Here is a 20392-nt window from a genome sequence, read left to right on the forward strand (position 1 = left end):
ATTTCAAAGAACCGGACCCACCTGAGCGAAGGCTGGTTATCCTTTTAATAAACCTATTTGTGAACAAAAAAAATTCTAACAGACACTGTCAGTGAAAAGTGAGAAATTTAGTTCACCCTCTTTCCGAAACCAGAGGTGGATAGATCCGCGAATCCCGCCTGGCAGTCACTAGTTGAAGTCGGTGGGATCTATTGGGAACGGCGTGCCCAATCTGATTTAATTTTACACTAAATGCCCTTAGTTCTTGCTGCCTTGACCCCGAATTCGCTGACCTCTCCCCCTTGAAACCCATCATATTTCCCATACTTCTTTACGCTCTTTAACTCTGCTAGGAGAACATTCCAAAGCAGATGACACTCAGGAGGCCTGGTCTGGCAGTGCTGGGCTCAGCCTGAAGTATGTCAGTGAAGGCACGGGACAGACGGGAGGATGTCCGTAGACCCCCAAGGGAGCCGACGCGACATGTGACCTGCTGCAGCAGCATCGGTTTTCAATAGGACGACGCAGCCGAGGTTGACCTATCAGGCCCGGGGGCAGTCATTGTAGGTATTGCCACACACAAGTAGGCCCACGCAGGCCCGAACACACTCTCTCTGACACACAGCAAAACATACAAAAACCTAAACAAAAACTAGCTCCACACACACAATCACAGGGGAGCCCACTGAGGTGCAGTCATAAATATCTATAGTCTTTTGAAGTGTACTCAGAAACCCACACAGACCCACACTCATACCCAGAAGGGGCCACAGATAAGCACACAGACACCCAAACACACACACTCATAGTCTCCTGAGCCGGCCAGGATACCGGACACTCTTATCGGAGACCGGTTTCGAAATGCCAATAATCGAATAAAATAGCGGACAAAGCTTTCAGAAAGATTTGCGTAATAACTCATTCTCGTTTTTATCTTCTCCCGTTTATGTTGGGCCTTCCTCCATATATAAACCATAACGCATCTCTAAAGCGAAATATTTGCACCTAAAAGCTACCCACTGAATGCGCGTATTAAATCAGTGGTACTGACAGTGGTTCCTATACACCTTAACCGCAAAGCAGAGCACGGGCGAAGGTGGCTGCATAACTGAGCGGGTTATGCAAAACACGCTAACACGTGTGCATGAGTGTGCGGCAGGGGCCCCAATTAACACCACAATTTCGTTTCCGTTGGGTGAAGGTGACGTGGTTTCACAGGTACGAAACACCATTGATCTTATGACTGTACAACACGGGTGTGGCAGGTGACCAGGTGTGGAGGTGGAAGGGAGTTTAGAAAAACCGGGAAAACGCACGATCTAAGAGCAGAAATTCCACAAAACAGCGTAATTCCCCTTTGAAGTCATTTGCCCCGCCTGCTTCTGTATCCGTGTTATTCGCCACATAAATGCGCCAGCATCTACTGAGATGTCATCATGTTTGTGTTTATTTTTTTGAGAAGTGACACTGGTGCCATCTAACTCCCGAAATCAAAAATCCTGAAGAATCCGATCGGGAGATCACTGATGACTAAAAAAACAACAACAAAAAAACATGAAATTGCCAACCTCCGCAAACCCGAAATAATCTAAAGTATCCGGATGCGTCATTGTTTTGGATGCGTCATAGAACTCCCAATTTGAGTGTCGCACGTGCCTTAGCTCACCGGAGCCCGGAGTTCAGCGCTTCGAAGCGCTCTCTGCCACACATGGGCTAACGGGAGCCCGCTGGTGACAGACACCCATTAGTCCGAGGCTGCGCTCCGGGGGACGTATTAAAGGTAACCGGATCCCTAACACGGGTGCGATGACCGTCGGCTGTCCTCGGACAGTTGGTGTAGGGCAGGCCCGTGCCAGCGTCTAATGTGTCCTCCACTCTGCCTGCTGCCAGGCGGCCTCCGATATCACACAGCCCGCGAGGAGACCAGAATAGCGCCTTGAAAACGCCAGCTCCAAACGAGAAGCCCTTCTCGACTGCTGCACAGGGTGCCCACTCCAGAAATCGTTTCTTTGTAAAGTGAAAAAAGGCGCCCCCGTAGAAGACTCTTATGAATTCGATACAGCACATCCGCGAAAATGATATTTTAAAATGTCTGCGTTCGCGAAATGTGCTCAGCACGATACGTCCCTCTTCCCTTTGTCTCATTTTCAAGTGAACTATTAGCGACAAAACCGCGATAAAATAAAATGTGCGATACAACATATAAAATGTGCGGTGAATATAAATTGTACAAGGGACAAGATAATGTACGGTAAACGCGATAACATGTGGGGTGAATGAGGTAAAACGTGCGGTAATCCCAGCTCCTCATTGAACAACGGACGCATAAAACCCCAGAAGAGGAAACTTCCCACCAATGAGTGAAATATAGGCGCAAACACCGTTCATTCCATCGGGACTGCAGACGATCATTGACACGCAGGGAGGGATCTTCCCAGAGGGACAGCACCGCACACCCTTTTCTGTCGCATACTCATCCTAAAAGGAATTTAGTTATCTTTGCCCACCTAGAGTATCCGATATTCCCGACACTGAAGCACAATGCGCCAGATGTTCCTATTTTTTATTATTGAGAATTTACTGCTGTCGATTGTTCTTTCTATGCCATGGTCTTTGTATCGTTTTGCCACCCTGTACCCAGGTTCTTTGGTGTTGTAACAGGCACATAAATACATTGTAAATACAATCAAATCCCAGACAGAGAGAGCGCTACAGGGTCTAGTCTTCAAGCAAAACAGAGTTTTGTCTGAAGAGATTTATTCTGCCTCCAGGAATGTTACAATAAGAGAGTCATGTCCATGACAGACGCTCTACAACTGACTCAATTATGGACGATGTCATACTTTTGAGCCACACTAAAGTGGGACTACAGCGTCTAATTAGGCGGACTCACATGTACTCGAAGGATAATGGGATGGTTATAAACGAGATCAAGACTAAGATCATGGTAGTTACCAAAAATAATATGATAAAACTCAAGAGTCAATGGTTCATGGACAAGACGGAGCTAGAGCAAGTAGAGGTATATAAATACCTGGGTGTGTTATTTGATGCAAAGTGCAACTTCCAACTTAAAAAAAGGGATATCCAAAGAAAAGTGAACGCATTAACTGCAGCTTTCAGAATTGTCCAGAAGTCACTTTCCGGTCTAACCTACGGCCCTCTTTTGAGTATTATTGGTGCAAGACTCCTACCAACTATCACATATGGTAGTGAAGCGGTAATGGGTAAGGATACTGAAACTCTAAACAAATCATAACCAGAGCATACCGAGCCCTATTTCATCTTCCCGGGAACGCCTCCCCAGCCCAAGTAAGGTTGGAGTTTGGACTAACTAATCAACACTATGCAAGGCAAGGCCATTTTATAAAAGTTTGGAAACAAATAAAAACTGACCACCAAAATGAAATATCGCACCTATTATGGAGAGAACTAAATAACAACACTAACTCCACTGCAGTGCTCTATCTTAGAGAAGCAATAAAGGATTTTACGGTCACGTCGATATGGGAAAATAATATAATCAAGACATCGTTTAAGAAAATAATTAATAAAACTGCAAACCACCTATTGATTCTAAACGATAAAGCGATCCTTACTAAGAGAAAACAAGCTTGGGCGATAATTAACGGTTATAAAAAGAAGAAAATTCAACAATATCTGGTAACACCCTGGACGGAAAAAAACAAACAGTTGCTCTTTAAAGCCAGATTTGGAATAATGCCCGGCCTGTGTCACCTTCCACCGTGGAAGAGATCGGTAACCCAAACGCAATGTAGACTGTGCAATAGTGGTGAGGAGGATATTCTTCATCTTCTGTGTACTTGCCCTGAACTCTTGCAGGAGAGAAAAACATTGCTTAAGTTTCCTTTCAAGGCACAAGGCATAAGGACATGCAGGCAGGCCCTGATTAAGTGCCTGCACTCGAATGATATCATTTTAAATGCTATGTTTGTAAAGTTCCTAATGATAGTTAAAAGGAAACTAGGAGCTGAAATTATTTAAATATTTAACTGACTACAAAGCCAATGCACTGATATTTTAAGTGTTTTTATACATGAACATAGCTTTTACGGTTTTTCTTTTAGATGTGTAATATTGTAAGATTTTAAATATTCAACACAATAAACTACTTTGTACTTTGTACTTGACTCAACTGAGTGACAAGGAGGCCGTGAGGGCAATGGCCGCACTCACAGCGTCTACCCCAGCGACACCCCGCCGTGAGGGCAACGGCAGCGCTAAACTCCATCTTTCCCGCCGGGGGACTACATCTCCCAGCTGCCCCGGGAACCGGCGCACCTCTGACGCTCCCGCCGCGCCTGGAGGCGCTACAAGACCACGGAGCGCCGAGCGTGCTCCGTGGGCAGAGGCAGAACGGGCGGCAGTGACAAGGAGGCCGTGAGGGCAACGGCCGCACTCACAGCGTCTCCCCCAGCGACACCCCTGCTGTGAGGGCAACGGCCGCGCTAAACTCCATCTTTCCCGCCGGGGACTACATCTCCCAGCTGACCCGGGGACCGGCGCACATCTGACGCTCCAGCCGCGCCTGGAGGCGCTACAAGAATGCGGAATACCTCCCGCGGGACGCGCACAGGCGGGCGCAAGGCTAAGCCCAGATAAAGGGCGGGCTGTCTGTGGCCGTCAGGGGCTGAAGGGGGCTGGGCTGGGCCACCCCTCTAATGTTTCTAATGGGCTGATACAACTGCTGGAAGGTATTGTCTTGAACTACTTGGAGGTACATTTTCCTCAATACCTGAACATTTATTTTGTATGAGATACCCCTTGTAACTTTTGGCCTGATCTGTGGTATATTAACTGGTGATATCTAAAAATGGCAAGAAAACGGGGAAACAAGAACTTGATGGATAACACATGTAATACCTTGGACACATATTTAGTTAAAGCAGTAAGTGTTTTGTCAGAGGAAATTGATCGGACAGAGAGACGATTATCTATGGGCTCAAATGTAGTGTTTGGAGACAAATCTAGGGAAGATTTCAATTTGGTAAACATAGAAGATGCTACCAATATAGGGTCACCCCTTATAGTGGAAAATGTAATTAGTCAAGCTGATGATGTAAATGATATTAAAGAAGATCATTTGCGTATCTCAAAAACACCCACATTATCTATATCGGCTACCTTACCCATTATATCTCCCACCCCGCCGCCAAAGGCCATAGGTACTAAGAAAAAACTAATTGGCCAGGGAACTACCAAGGCAAAGAGAGATAAAATATACCCTACTCGTGGCAGCATAGCAGCTACAAACAAAGACCTGGATTCTAATGTTGTTTTCAAAACCATGAACATAGAAGCCATTTTTGATAAGTTGGTACTCTTGCTTAGGCCACTGCACAATAGAATATATAATATAGCCAGGAACTCCCCGGGGGAACATGTAGCAACATCAACAACACCGTTAACTATAGTGTCATATCAGAATATGAGGGAGGACACCCTCGGTATCATAGAGGATCAACATGTTCCAAATGCAACTGTTTTAAGCAGTGACATAGTGGTGGAAAAGCCGAAGAAGTAGCAGATACATATCAACCCCTTGGGGTTGATAGCCCTCTCTTAACTGTCCCCCTGGCTCCTACTGACCGTGTTCCATCAAAGGAAATTAGAACTAGAGAAAGTCCCCCTTTTAAGAATACATGCGCTAAGTGGAGTAATCCTTTTTATAGCCTCCTTTCTTGGAACGTAGCGGGTCTGTCAACTAAGGTTTCCCAGCAGTCATGGCTAGATGTTGTCACGGAGCACAGCATCGTATGTTTGCAGGAAACATGGACGATAGAGGAACTCCACATTATAGGTTTCCAAACCTTTCACACACCAGCCTTGGTTAGTGTACAGGGCAGAAACAAAGGAGGCCTCTGCATTTATGTCGCAACGACAGGAGACATAAAAGTCCATACGTTTTTGAGCACTGCGTTTTATCAGGTATTGATGTTTAGATGGGGCCATTCACATAACATTATTTTAGTACATTTCTATAACAATGTGCCTCCTAACATGACAGAGTCCACTATTCATAAGTTCATGACTAGCTTAACATCCTTAAGAGACCAGACAACAAGAGAGAAGGTGATAATCTGGGTCAGTGATTTTAATTGCACTGTCTGCCCCCAACATGCAACTGGCCACTGTGGCCTCGCCGACCATAGGGAAGATAGCCCTACTCACTTTGTTCACACAAAATTAGTTAACATCATTAATGATATCTCCTTCCACCTTAATTTGTCCTTCGTAAACGAGCTATGCATCCTGAACGTCCCTTTCCAACCGACCTATAACGGATGAGGGAGAAATTCCGTAATTGATTTTACTTTAATGTCCTCAGATCACGCAGGATTTGTGAGTACATGGGAAACAGGTTCGGTCCTACTTAGTGACCACTACCCCATTTCTTTCACAGTAAAAATTTGGGGGGAGACACGAATAACAAAGGGTAATTTCCTTTATACCCCAAAGATCAAACTGGCCGCTAAAAACGGTTATGTCATTAAATGGGAGAAGGTTAAGCCTGCTGGGTTCCTGAAAAAATGAATATCGTCATCCCTGGATGATATTTGGGTATGTCTGGCACACGATGAGTAACCAGTTAAAGTAATGGCTTCTTTCTCAAAAATCCAATTAGCGGTAAAAAATCTATTGTTTAGAGAACATAAACGTGTCGCAAATAAAGCACATGGGTGGTTCGATAGTAAGTGCACTAAGGCACTAAAACTTTTAAAGAAGGTCTTGCAGAGTACACCTAAAAATCCTGATCTAATCCGCAAAGCCAGAAGGACATATAAAATGACTATTAAGACCAGGAAAGCCACTTTAAAGAAGGAGGCCTGGGCGTCCTTACGTGAGGCCTCTCAACTGAGAGATAACACGGCCTTCTGGAAAGTGGTAAACGCCCCATATCTGCAAAGCAGAGTTGAGGACCTTGTAGATGTAGCAATAACAGGAGACACCTGGGTGACCCATTTCAAACACCTTTACAATAGACCGATCAGCGGACATAGTATGAACACTCCTAACAACATTACACCGAATTCCAGTGATCTTATTACACCCAGTCCCAGTGATCTTAACCATCCAATCACATTCCCCCTAGACATAACTTTTAGCTGCCACAAGGTCACTAAAGCCATTAAAGAAAGTTCATATGGCAAGGCACCTGGCCCCGATGGCGTTCCGATCTACGCCTAGAAGGCAGCGATAGATCTCTGGGCCCCTTTGCTCACGAACGTGTTAAACAAGGCCAACCAGTGCGGGTTCATTTAATCTTGGCCTGACGCCATCGTTGTGCCAATCTTTAAAAAAGGCAATAGAAATGACCCCACCTGCTATAGGCCAATATTGCTCCAAGATGCACTGATGAAGGTGGCCGGCAGAATCATCCTAAATAGGATTCAAATCTGGGAGGAAGAAAATCAGGCTATCTCTAACTTGCAGTATGGTTTCAGATCAGGGAAAGGGACTGTGGAACAGTGCCTGAACTTGGCCCTACTCATCTCCAAATACACCCAGGCCAAGAGCGGAAAACTTTACATCACCTTTGTTGATTTATCTTCCGCTTTTGACTGCGTGGATTATGAGCTATTATGGAAAACCCTTTCTGACTTGGGCATAGACGGTCAAATCGTAACCTTTATTAAAGAATTATATAAGGTTGCAGGAGCTAGAGTGAGGTTTGGACGCCAGGGGGAGTGCTCAGATAAATTTCCCATTTTGAGGGGGGTCAGGCAGGGGTGCATATTAGCACCCCTGTTGTTTACCATATATGTCAATTCCATCGGACAATATTTAAAAGATTCACAATATGATTACCCCTCCATAAATGGGACATCTGTGCCATTATTACTATATGCCGACGACGCAGCGATAATGTCACAGACTATGCTAGGACTACAGAGGGCTGTGGTCAAATTTACTACCTTTATGAGGGACAGAGGTTTAAAAGTGAATATTTCTAAAACTTACACAATGTCCTGTGGTCCAGGGTTAAAGAGGGTGTCTTGCCCAATATTCCTAGAAGGCCACAAAATTGAAACAACAGATAGGTTTTGCTATCTGGGCGTAACCTTCGATAGGAGGGGCAGCTGGCACGCAGCAGTAGCTGCCAGAAAATTAGCTTTCATACAGATCATCGGTGCCTTGAGAAATTTCTCCGCTAAAATAGTCGGGAAACCAGTCAAGGAATTGATACACATTTACAATGCTAAATGTGTATCTACAGCCACATATGGTGCACGGTTATAGGGGGTAGAAAACGCTCAGACCGTACAATGTGGTGAGAACCAGTTTATTTGCCACCTACTGGGCGTTTCTAAATTTACATCAACTTACATGACACACATTGAAGCAGGAATCCCATATATTTGTGACACCATCAGGATCGCCCCCATATTGTTGTGGCACAAGGTCTGGGTTACTAAGGAGACTACTTTCAATAGTGACTTAATAACTGATTGTCTCGCATTGGACGGGGTAGCCAACATTAGATGGTTATCTTATGTGAGAAACACCCTCACGGAGATAGGTCACCCAGAGTTCTTTGAAAAGCCATCTAGTTTGGAGGGGATATCGAGAGGCTCTTTGAAAAAGATGGTTTCTGCCCATCTAGTAAGAGTCAGATGGAATCTTGAGAAAAAGAAATACACCGTTCTCAGATACCAGGAAATTACTCACCGCGAGGGCCTACAACATTATCTCACCCTAGCCTTAAGCCCCAATGCCCGCACGTTGCTGACCCACCTTAGATTAGGCACTTTTTTCCGTTTAGTTACCTTCCCTACCTGTAATGATTGGTCTACGGAAAGTCTAACTTGCCCTTGCAACGACACCTCAAAGCAATCAAACATACATTGCGTGCTGTTCTGCAAATTTTACCCGGGACCACGAAGGGCCTTTTTGATACCTGTCCTCAAAGCATGGGGGATTCGAACTTGTAGATCAGCATATGTGAAATTACAACAGTTAGAGAAAGCTTGTCATTAAATTCAGGAACATCATGTAAAGTCTTTTTATCCTACCCTAAAGTACCAACTATTAATGACTTCCTTTTTACATAAGTTTTTATGCGTTAAATCATGATGTTCTTTTATAAGAAATGTTTGATCAAGCTTGTTCTGAATATTATGGATTGTATCTTGTCCTTTTTTAAAAAAAAGATAAAATGTATTTAATGTTATACCATGCTTTTATGATTTTAACTTGAAAATCGAATAAAGCTTGTTTTGAATTTGAATTTAAATTTGAATATAGCCAAAGAGGTGCACAAACTTAGTGGGTGTCTTGAGAAAATTTATGCCAAAATAGAGAAAGGCAATTTGGGTGAGTGTGAAAACGGAGAGGGTCCCATATTGAACATCGACAGCGGTGATAACATACCCACAATTAGTACAAATAAACAACACAATGGGAGGTTACATAATGGGAACCAAACTCACATGAAAGAACCCAGAGAAAATCCCCAACAGGTACAGGATAAGCACGCTGTTGTATATCAATGTGAAAAGGATCAGAGGGAAGTAATAGAGGTAGAGAATGGAAATCCCCCTGTACCAGTTTTACACGAATTGGGTAACACAAACACCACTCCAGCTAACATTAATATAGTACCTCCATTCACTAATCTACCACCTGAGTGTGGGCCTTATGTGGCGGTCTTGGTGAATGTGCCTAAATTAGGGAAAGAACATCGGGAAAATCACGCAGCACTCAAAAATAAAACAATACATTGTTTGTCTGAGAAATGTGGCTTCCCGTTGACGGGTGCAAATCAGATATTACTAACACAACGGGTGCGATGGATTGGTCCCCTCAAGAAAAAATTTGAGGGAGACTGCATTATTATCAATTTTAAATCTCCAATCTGGGCAAGGACACCTTAGCAAATGCTCCTCCACCATCCCAATGGGAATATAATACAACCCTCTTGCCACAAGGATATTTTTATAGACACCTCATGATGAAGTATGACCAAGGTGGTACCATCTGCAACCCTAAAACTAAGTACCAGACACTCCTCTCACCAGCGCCATTTTTACACCCAAGTATTCCTATTTTTAACAGATTTCAGCTATTAAGTTCCATGGAGGACAATGACTGACTCATGTCGAAGGAGGGAACACTATTAACATTAGATCCAACTGGTAGTAGGCCCACAATAGGCTATGAAGGAGTAGGAAAGGATAGCCTGAAATAGATTTCTTCTAGGGGTCCCAAAAGATCGCAACGTATTCAAACCTAACTTTGTTGCAACCTCTGGAAATATCTTACCATCATTAAATACAGGGGGGTCAGTAGAAAATTAGATTTCAATATCAGTATCTACATACAATGAGGGCTCGGCTAATGTACACCCAATTGACATGTTTAATACAGTTAACCATCATGAAGGCCATACAGTTAATGCCCATGAAGGTTACACATTCCTGACATGGAACATAGCAGGTCTTACCAGCAAATTAAACACACCATTTTGGAAAGATCTTATTGCATCAAAATATGATGTAATTTGTTCACAGGAGACCTGGCATAAAGACCCAGTCTTTGTTGAGGGTTATACCACAAACTGGATCCAAGCGGTTGACTCTACCTCAGGCAGGGCAAAGGGCGGTCTTTTGATACTTGTTTCCAATAAATTAGTCGAATGTAAAATCATTAGTTGTATAACTATAACCCTAACTGCCAGTTAGTGAGACTTAGATTTAACAGGGGAAAAGATTTGCCCCTTATTAACTTTTATAATAATAATTTTAGCAATAATAGAGGGGGTGCTATTTATGATGTAGAAAAGGAAATAGATAGGGCATTGTCAGTGCCAAATAGACAATTGACTATCCCCTGGTTGGGAGATTTCAATGTTCAAATGTGTCCACTTGCCCACACAAAAGCCTGTGGCTTCAAAAAGGGCTATACCCCAGATGAAAATGTACATTTTTTGCACTTCCCCCCATGGTGAATATGGTACAGCATTAAACTCCATGTTATCTAAATATGATCTTGAACTTTTAACCTGCACCAGGAATAAGAATAAGAATAATATTATATGTCCAACTTTCACTGGTAGGGGCGTATCTACAACTATAGACCATGTTCTGTTATTATGTAATAGCGATTATAAAAAATTATGGATTACGGAACAGGTGGTCAGTGACCATAACAGCATTTCTTTAGCCCTGTTATGCTGGGGGAATAGACAATTAAATACATCAAATTGTATTACTGATATTGTCCCCATAAAATCAAACGGTACGAGGTTAAAGTCGGCAGCTGTTGATCCAAATAAAATACAAAAGGAAGTTATCACGCATTGTAAACAGGAAATAGATCACTGTTTAAGCGAGGAGGCGGATTCAATTTTCCCTGATCTCCAACTTCCTTAAGATTAATATATTCATAGAAGGACTCCTTACAAAGAAGCATAAAGCCAGGAAACAGACACACACAGGATGGTTCAACAAGAGCTGCACCCGGGCTCTACATAACCAGAAGATAGCAATAGGAACTAAACCTCGCAATAAGGAGCACATCAGAGATTTACGCCTCAACTATAAACATAACTTAAAAGATGACCACCAATTTCAGACCTAATGGCTTTGCCAATACTTGTTTATTTTCGTTTCCCAAATTCTTAACGAAACCGGTTAGACTGATTTTCTATTATTAATATTTTTGGGAAATACTAGCATGCATCAACACATGTTACTAAATGATGCTGCACAGAAATGGTACCTGACATTTTACAGAAGTTTAGCAAAAGATTTTCTTTATAAACCTGGGCTTCCTTTATGCGGAAGAATTTGTGTAAGAAATGGCCCGATATGCAGGGGCCCTTAATTTACTATAAAAGGTTCAGAAAGATATAAAGAAGATTTTTGGAATGGCCAGGAGAATGCAGCGTTGATTGCCCGGCCGATGCTTTGCAGTTACGCGAAATTCCTTCCCGCATTGTTATAGACCCAGAGGTTTCTAATCTTCAGGGAGCTTCTCACCTAGCTTCTACCCTCAGAGACAAAGAGGAAGAGGAAATTTCAGAGGAGATAGAAGACCAAGACAAGGTATACTTGGGAAGCAACCTTCCGTCTATTCAGGGAAACTTGGGTGGCATATTTTTGACAGGTGGAGAGAGATAACCTCCGATCCTTGGGTAGTACAAACAGTAATTGGGTACAAGATAGATTTTGTGGATACTCTAGTACAGATGAGAAGGCCAACCCCTTTGATATTCTCAAAAAAGGAAGAGGAAATAAAAGAAAAGGAGGTTCAAGACTTAGAAGAGAAGGGAGCAATAGAGAAATCAGACAATTCATCTACAGCAGAGTTCTTCAAACTATGAGGCGCGCCCCCCAAGGGGGCCGCAACACCATCTCAGGGGGGGCGCGTACTCCACACGAAGAAGGTGTCACAAGTTCAAATGGGAATTCTCCCGTAACTGAGGGCTGGAGGGGGGAGGGAGGGGAAATAGATAAGGTAGGCCATGTGCTTTTGTCACGTTAAGAGCTAACAGTTAACCTTCCCAGGAGGGGGCTAATTGGTAGAGCTTGGATGCTTCAGCTGCAGTGGGTGGCAGGGTCTCCTCTGCTAAAAAAACGAACAGACAGTCCTGTTCCTTTGCGTTTGATTTCAAAGCAGAGGAGACTCCTTGCCTCCCACTGCAGCTGAAAGGACGCAGGACGGTCTTTACTTGCTTTCAGTTTTAGCAAAGCAGACATCCTGCCTCCCAAAACTGCTGAAGCATTTCAGCTTTACCAGTTTAACCCCGTCCAGGGAGGAAGCTCTTAGTAGAAAGGGGACAAAGTTTCTTTTACATTTACACAGGCAGGCGCTGCAACACCCAAAGGCTTCAAGTTACCAACAGAAAAATGAGCCATGTGTTTTTTAAACAGCCTGCTTGTCTGGATACCAAGTATGCTTATAAATAAACATTTGTAATGTGATGTTTCTGACTTTGTTCCATTTTATTATCAGTCATGCACCATTCAGGCAGCTATAGAACACAATTAAAAGTGCTACTATTTACATTTGCTGCTCAAAGTATGCACAGACAAGTGCTGACAATACAGCTTCAGGTGACTGTTATTTTGTACCAACTGGGCCATCAAAATAATGAGCTGGCAACCCTAACCATAAAACTGGAAGTTTGTTGGAAGATCAGCACATTTATTTCATCCACCCTGATCCCTGGTTAATGCCATAATAGCAATAGTTAAACTTATCTGAAACCCTATGCTGCCGTCAATAACCTGCTGAGTTAGTTCAAGTGTCTGGGAATGCACCCTGCATTCAGACAACTCGCTCTCATTCTAGCCCTTCACTCTCATGCTCACCCTGCACGCACAGTGATCTCCATGCACTCACACTGATCACCATGCACTCACACCATTCACCCTGCACTCACACCATTCACCCTGCACTCACACCATTCACCCTCTCACCCTGCACTCACAGCAATCACAATGCACTCACACTGATCACACTGATCACCCTGCACTCTCAGCGATCACAATGCACTCACACTGATCACCCTGCACTCACAGCGATCACAATGCACTCACACTGATCACCATTCACTCACACCAATCACCCTGCAATAACACCATTCACCCTGCACTCACACCATTCACCCTGCACTCACACCATTCACCCTGCACTCACACCGATCACCCTGCAATCACACCGATCACCCTGCACTCACACTGATCACCCTGCACTCACACTGATCACCCTGCACTCACACTGATCACCCTGCACTCACACTGATCACCCTGCACTCACACTGATCACCCTGCACTCACAGCGATCACCCTGCACTCACACTGATCACCCTGCACTCACACTGATCACCCTTCACTCACACTGATCATCCTGTACTCACACTGATCACCCTGCACTCACACTGATCACCCTGCACTCACACTGATCACCCTGCACTCACACTGATCACACTGCACTCACACTGATCACACTGCACTCACACTGATCACCCTGCACTCTCAGCGATCACAATGCACTCACACTGATCACCCTGCACTCACAGCGATCACCCTGCACTCACAGCGATCACCCTGCACTCACACTGATAACTCTGCACTCACACTGATCACCCTGCACTCACACTGATCACCCTGCACTCACACCATTCACCCTCTCACCCTGCACTCACAGCGATCACAATGCACTCACACTGATCACCCTGCACTCTCAGCGATCACAATGCACTCACACTGATCACCCTGCACTCACATCGATCACAATGCACTTGCACTGATCACCATGCACTCACACCATTCACCCTGCACTCACACTATTCACCTTGCACTCCCACCATTCACCCTGCACTCACACCATTCACCCTGCACTCACACCATTCACCCTGCACTCATTGCGATCACAATGCACTCACACTGATCACCATGCGCTAACACCATTCACCCTCTCACCCCGCACTCACAGCGATCACAATGCACTCACACTGATCACCAGTCACTCACACTGATCACCCACTCACCCTGCACTCACAGCGATCACAATGCACTCATACTGATCACCAGGCACTCACACTGATCACCCGCTCACCCACAATGCACTTGTGCTGTTCACCCTGTACCACACCCTGCAGTCACACAAGCACACTACTCACCCTGCACTCATGAAACACTTCACTCACATGTCTCCCTTTCTGCTCAATATGCATACTCACTCAAATAAGACCATCACTAACCATACATTCATTTGTCCCACTCTGCACTGACATCCGCACCTAAATACATATGGTCACCTCACTCACCCTGCATTCACTCCTCTTACCCTTCTCTCACACTGTCGCATAACTCACCGTGCAACCACATGGGCACTCCTACCACCCAAAAAGTGCAGAGGGTTAATGCGCCTGCTATAAAGAATGTGTACCATGCAGATCAAAGAACTGAGTGTGGGTAAACTGAGTAGCGCTATAAAAAAAATGAAATGTTTGCCAGAAAGGTGCTATAGAGAGATGGGGTGCATTGTTGGTGAGTGGTAGTGAGGAAATTCAGGGAGAAGGAGAAAATGGGGGCCAAAACAGACCGTTGCACTATGTGCGTCCAGTGCTAGGGCCAGCCCTGGATGGGAGTGTTAGCCCCCCGAAGTTCGGGTCTAGTTGCGCCACTGTACGCAAGTATGGGCATGTCGTGCCCCATCAAAGATTATGTAGTGTACCAGATTCCAGAAATTTCTGTCTGTTGGTGGAGGGGCCCAACATCTAAAAAAATTCAGCTGGGGGGCTCAACCTACAAATGTTTGAAGACCTCTGATCTACAGGGTTTGTAAGCAATCTGTTTCTAGAAGAAAAGAAAGACAATGGCATGAGACCTGTGATAAATCTCAAAGAATTAATCGAATGGGTAGAATACAATCATTTCAAGATGGAAAGAATACACATGCTGAGGGACCGACTAAGAAAAGGAGATTGGTTAAATGTAAATGTAAATGTAAATGTGCTGGACTTGTAAAGCGCACAGCTGCCCGTAAGCGTCCCGGCGCTTGCTTAGGGAACCCGTCCTGGTATTCCCCTGTGAGAAACCACGGCAGGGTGTCCACAAGGTGAAAGCCAGGCATCCCGCCGCGAGGGGCCGTAGTGGAGATTAAGCAAGCTATTGCCCAGAGTCGCAGAGTGTGACCCCGTGAGTTGAGTAGGCACCAGAGCGAGAATTGTCTTTTCCGTGGAATTTTGAGCCCGAGACCCGCCGAGGCGGGGAATCGAACCCTGGTCCACGGTCGATCTCAGCTTCCGGGTCTGCCGCCTCTAACCACTGAGCCACGCTTCTCCACACCCATTTGGATTTATGACGCTTACCTGATGGTTCCTGTTTGTCTGAGTCAGAGGGATCTCTTGAAGTTCCAATGGAAAGGAAGCATGTGGAGATTCAAAAGCCTTCCCTTCGGTTTAACCTCAGCTCCCTGGTGCTTTACAAAGGTGACGAGACCGGTAGTAGCTTGGTTACGCACAAGAGGGGTGAGGCTGATAATCTATTTAGACAACATTACTATTATGTCATAAAGCAGGGATCCAGCTCACGACCAAACAACTCTGGCTGTTCGAGTAATAGAAGACTTAGGCTTTGTGGTGAACAGGAAGAAGTCTTGCTTAGAACCAAGACAGGACACTGTGTTTTTAGGTTTTCGGTTTTATACCTTCAACTGTGTATTGAAGATGCCCATGGAGAACGTGTGAGGAAGATCAACAGAGAGGTGTGGAGTGTGGTTCCGTGGTCCCGAATTGGGTTCGATAGTTCCGAAACCCGATTTATAAAGATCGTCGGAAATGGACGATTTTGGTCTCTACAGACCGCAAATGGCGAGTGTAGCGTGTCTGAGTGTTTTCGTATGAATCGATATAGGAGAACACTCTGCATTTGAGGATTTAGTCTGAACCCTTGGGTTCCATTTTGTATGTGGCAGCCATCTTGTGTGGTTGCCCTAACATAGGCCCGATGACTGTGGCCGAACGAGTCCTTGACACGTACGCCTTAGCTGACTTCTGGTTGACCTGGCCGAACTGACTCCTCGCCTGGGGCGAATCCCGCTGAGCCAGTTCCTTGTTCAGCAGCTGGTCTGATAAAGATCAAAGAGCAGGACGTGCCCGACTTTATGGCACACCGTTCCCACTCCTCTATCTCCTTTCCATCTGTTTCTGCCTTTCCATTATGACATGTTCATCGATCTGGGTTGAAGGTTTTATGATGGGTTTGTCCGGCCTGATCGAACAGGAAACTAAGCATGTGTGCGATCGTTTTGGTGGGCTGGACAACGGAAAGTGGGATTAACTTTGACTGTCATCATTCGTTACCTTTTGAAATGCTACTTGTTCATTGGTCAGTTTGTATGCACCAAATGTAAATTGTGATGTTGCCAGAGGCGTAATTTTCGTCATAAAAGACCGAGTTTCGTTCATTGAAGTGGTGCAGTCTCTGTCGAACTACCCGTGTGTACTTCATAGACCTCTGTCCCTGGTTGCAACCAATAAACTTTGGTCTTTGACATCATCAAGAAGTATCCCGTGTCTCTGTTTGCCAAGACAGGGGAATCCGGGGTCTTTGGGTGTTGCCCTGACAGCGCTGGGTTATTGTAATAGTATCGGTTCCGAAAAACACAGTACCTCAATTGGCGCCCAAAGTGGGGCGACTTCAGCGGTACCGGTCCAAGCCAGAGGTTCGTGAGGAGCTTCGTGTGAAAATTCCAGAGGACAGCCAGCCACTTCAGCGACCCCTGTATGTCGACGTGGTTCCGAAGGTCTTTGCTGCGAGGTTTCCCGCGTCCCGACGGCTACGAAGGACTGCTGCCCTGACTGTCGCCCTGTTTTGGAGCCTTAGACGTTTGTAGAGCGAGACGATTGACGGGTCTTCTGGTGACGCCATCGACAACTCAGTTAAGTATAAATGGAGCGTCTCCTAGTCCTTAGTTTGTTTTGTATCCTTAGTGGATAGCTTTGATTTGGTACCTGCAGGCCCCAAAGCCAAGGGATTCGTGTATTCACGAGCTTATCGATTTTAGATTGCCCTTGTTGTTTGAAGCTAGACTAGTGAGCAAGATGCCTGGTTTTAGCAGTCTTAGGAATTTGTTCAGTTGTGGTACTTTGAGGGATTCCCGGTTAGAGGATTCGTGTCCGGTTCCTCCGATCGGAACTCCTACATACGACCTATACGTGAAACATGGTGTGGGTCCTATTAGCTATAATGAGATTTGGGTAAAATATACGAAGAATGACGGTGTCCTACAGTGGCCCCGTTATGGTAGTTTCGAGACAGAAGTCTTAGATAACCTCGAAGTGAAATTGTTTAAGAGGAAAGCCCGACCGGCGATGTTTGACTCTTTCCGCATATGGCGCAAAGAAGCCAAACAGAAAGAGATTAAGTTAGCGAAGAAAAATAGGAAGGGTATGTCAATGGTGCAAGCTGCCATTGCATACAGAGATGATGAAGTAGAGAAAGAAAGTGAGCAGATGCTTAGAGTGAGGAAGTTAGCGGTAGACAGATGCTACCCAGTCTTGCCGTCTAAAGAGCAGAAAGACGAGAAGGATCTTGTGAAAGACCCTTTAATGTCGCATTTGCTAAATTCACCTCCACCTTATGTGCAGAATGCTACGGCACCACCACCACCGGTTGTGGCCGCGCAAGCACCTATTGCTTTGCCTCCTGTTCTTCCTCCACAGCCAGCTCCTTCGTTGGCTGTTGTTCCTTATGGGCAACCTTCTCAAGGGTTGCCAACTTTGCCTCTTCCTGCTACTACTGTCGCTATGCCTGTTCAGACTATGGATCCTACTACTACTGCTTCGTCTCCTCTTGTCCTTCCGACTACTCCTTCTCCTAGACAGCGGATGACCGCTGCCTTTTCTAATTTTCTAACTCCTTGGTTGGGACAAATGGGTATGTCTCCTGTGAATGAGCGTAGACAGTTGCGTAGCCAATTGCCCTATACAGATGAGCGAGTGGTTTTGGACCATATGGCACGTAGATGGGTGACGTATAAGTCCCAGTATGATCTAGAAGGTATTATGGATGTTTTCCGACAATGGGAAGCACCAAAGCAGCGTTATGTTTTTGAGCTTATGTGTGCGTTCCTCCATGAACAATGGATGGACGAATTGGGTAGAGTTCCTGTAGAATTGTCCCGCTTACGTTCTGAATTTGCTAAAGGAACGATTGTGAGTCTACATGATGTCGAGAAAGCGGTATCGCCATTATTGTCGCTGCATAGCGATGTTCCTACTGAACGGCTGTTTGAGACAGATTCGTCAGTTAGGAGACATGCGCGTCAATATCCGATGCGAGAGGTTCCTCCGGTATGGAGACCTGCTGATGCAAATGCTCATCCACCTGTTCAAGTGCACTTTCAGCGTGTATGGGTACATGTACCATGGAAACGTGCAGAAGTTCTAGCGCTTAAGCAGACTTTGCCAGATCCGCGGAAGAATCCGGCAGGATATTATAAAGAACTTACGCAAACTGTGAGTTCGTGTGTTATGAATTTGGCGGACATAGACATGCTATTTGGGAATGTTGTTCCACAGCCCATCTGGAATGTCATTCGACATACAGATCATGATAATGAATTGGGTGAATCGTGGGTGAATCTGGTTGCGGCAAACAATAGACAAGTTGGAGGTGCTAAGCCTGTTATTGCTGAACTTCCTGGTAGAATTATCACTTTCATGAAAACTTTGATGCCTGAGGTCCGTGTTAATTGGGACAAATTGTCTGCTTGTAAGCAGAAGAAAGATGAGTCTGTTTCGGACTTTTTCTCGCGTTTCGAGGAAACGTTCGTTGACCATAGTGGTCAGGATATGGCTACCGAGAGTGCTTGGCCTGTTTCCACTTCGGCGCAAATTCTTGCTATGGCTCAGTATTACGAGAATAGGCGTAAGGATGAGTTAGAGAGAGCGGATAAGAAGACTAAGGAATTGAAGACTAAAGTTCTTCTACAACAAGCTTATCCACCCCGTGTTAATAATCAGCGTGATTATCAGCAGCCTCAACAGTATTCGAGGAACTCGCAGAGAGACGAGACTCCTCAACAGCGTATTCAGTATGGGCCTAATCAGTGTGCATATTGTAGAGAAGAAGGCCATTATAAGAACAGTTGTCCGGTTCTATTGCAACGTGCAAATAGTGCTCCTGGTGTTAGAGGTAGAGGTGCTCAACAAGCGCCTAGAGGTAGAGTTCGCGGACAAAACGCACGCCCTTTGCCTCCGCAGAATTCAATGAACAGTTTTGACCAACAGCAGAATTCGTCCGGTAGATCTACACAGTACTACGTAGATGATTACTATGTTGAAGGCAATGGAGAGCAAGGTAATGATTGTTAGGACAGCCATAGACAAAGAGAGGGAGTTGTTTCAGTTCCGGTAGATCAGAGTGGACCTTACGTTGAAGTGATTGCATCAGGTGTGTCAGAACGTTTTCTGCTAGACACTGGTGCTACGAAGAGTTCTATTATGCATTCTAAGCTCCCTGGCGCACCTTTGTCTGGCTTTAATAATGTTTCTATAGGTTTTTCTGGCGCCCCCGTTACGAATCCGATTTCTGTTCCATTGCCTCTTTCTGTTGGTCCTCGTAGGTTTGAAGCACCCCTTCTTTTGACAACAGGTTGTAATGAGAACTTACTAGGCCTTGACTTGTTGAAGAGATTATATGCGACTTTGTACTGTTCTCCGTCAGGAGTACATCTTACTTTGGGTGAGAATGTGATTTCTCCAATATATGTTTCAAAAGATTGCCTCCCACCTGAATTGTCTTCGTTACCAGATTCGTTATGGGCTACGGGTCCAAATGATGTGGGCCTGTTAGACATTCCCTCATATGTTGTGACGTTGAAGGCGAATGCACAGTTACCGCGCATTCCACAATATCGTATTTCGAGTGATGGT

This window comes from Lissotriton vulgaris, chromosome 1_1 (assembly GCF_964263255.1).
Source record: "Lissotriton vulgaris chromosome 1_1, aLisVul1.2, whole genome shotgun sequence".
Taxonomy (NCBI): Eukaryota; Metazoa; Chordata; class Amphibia; order Caudata; family Salamandridae; genus Lissotriton; species Lissotriton vulgaris.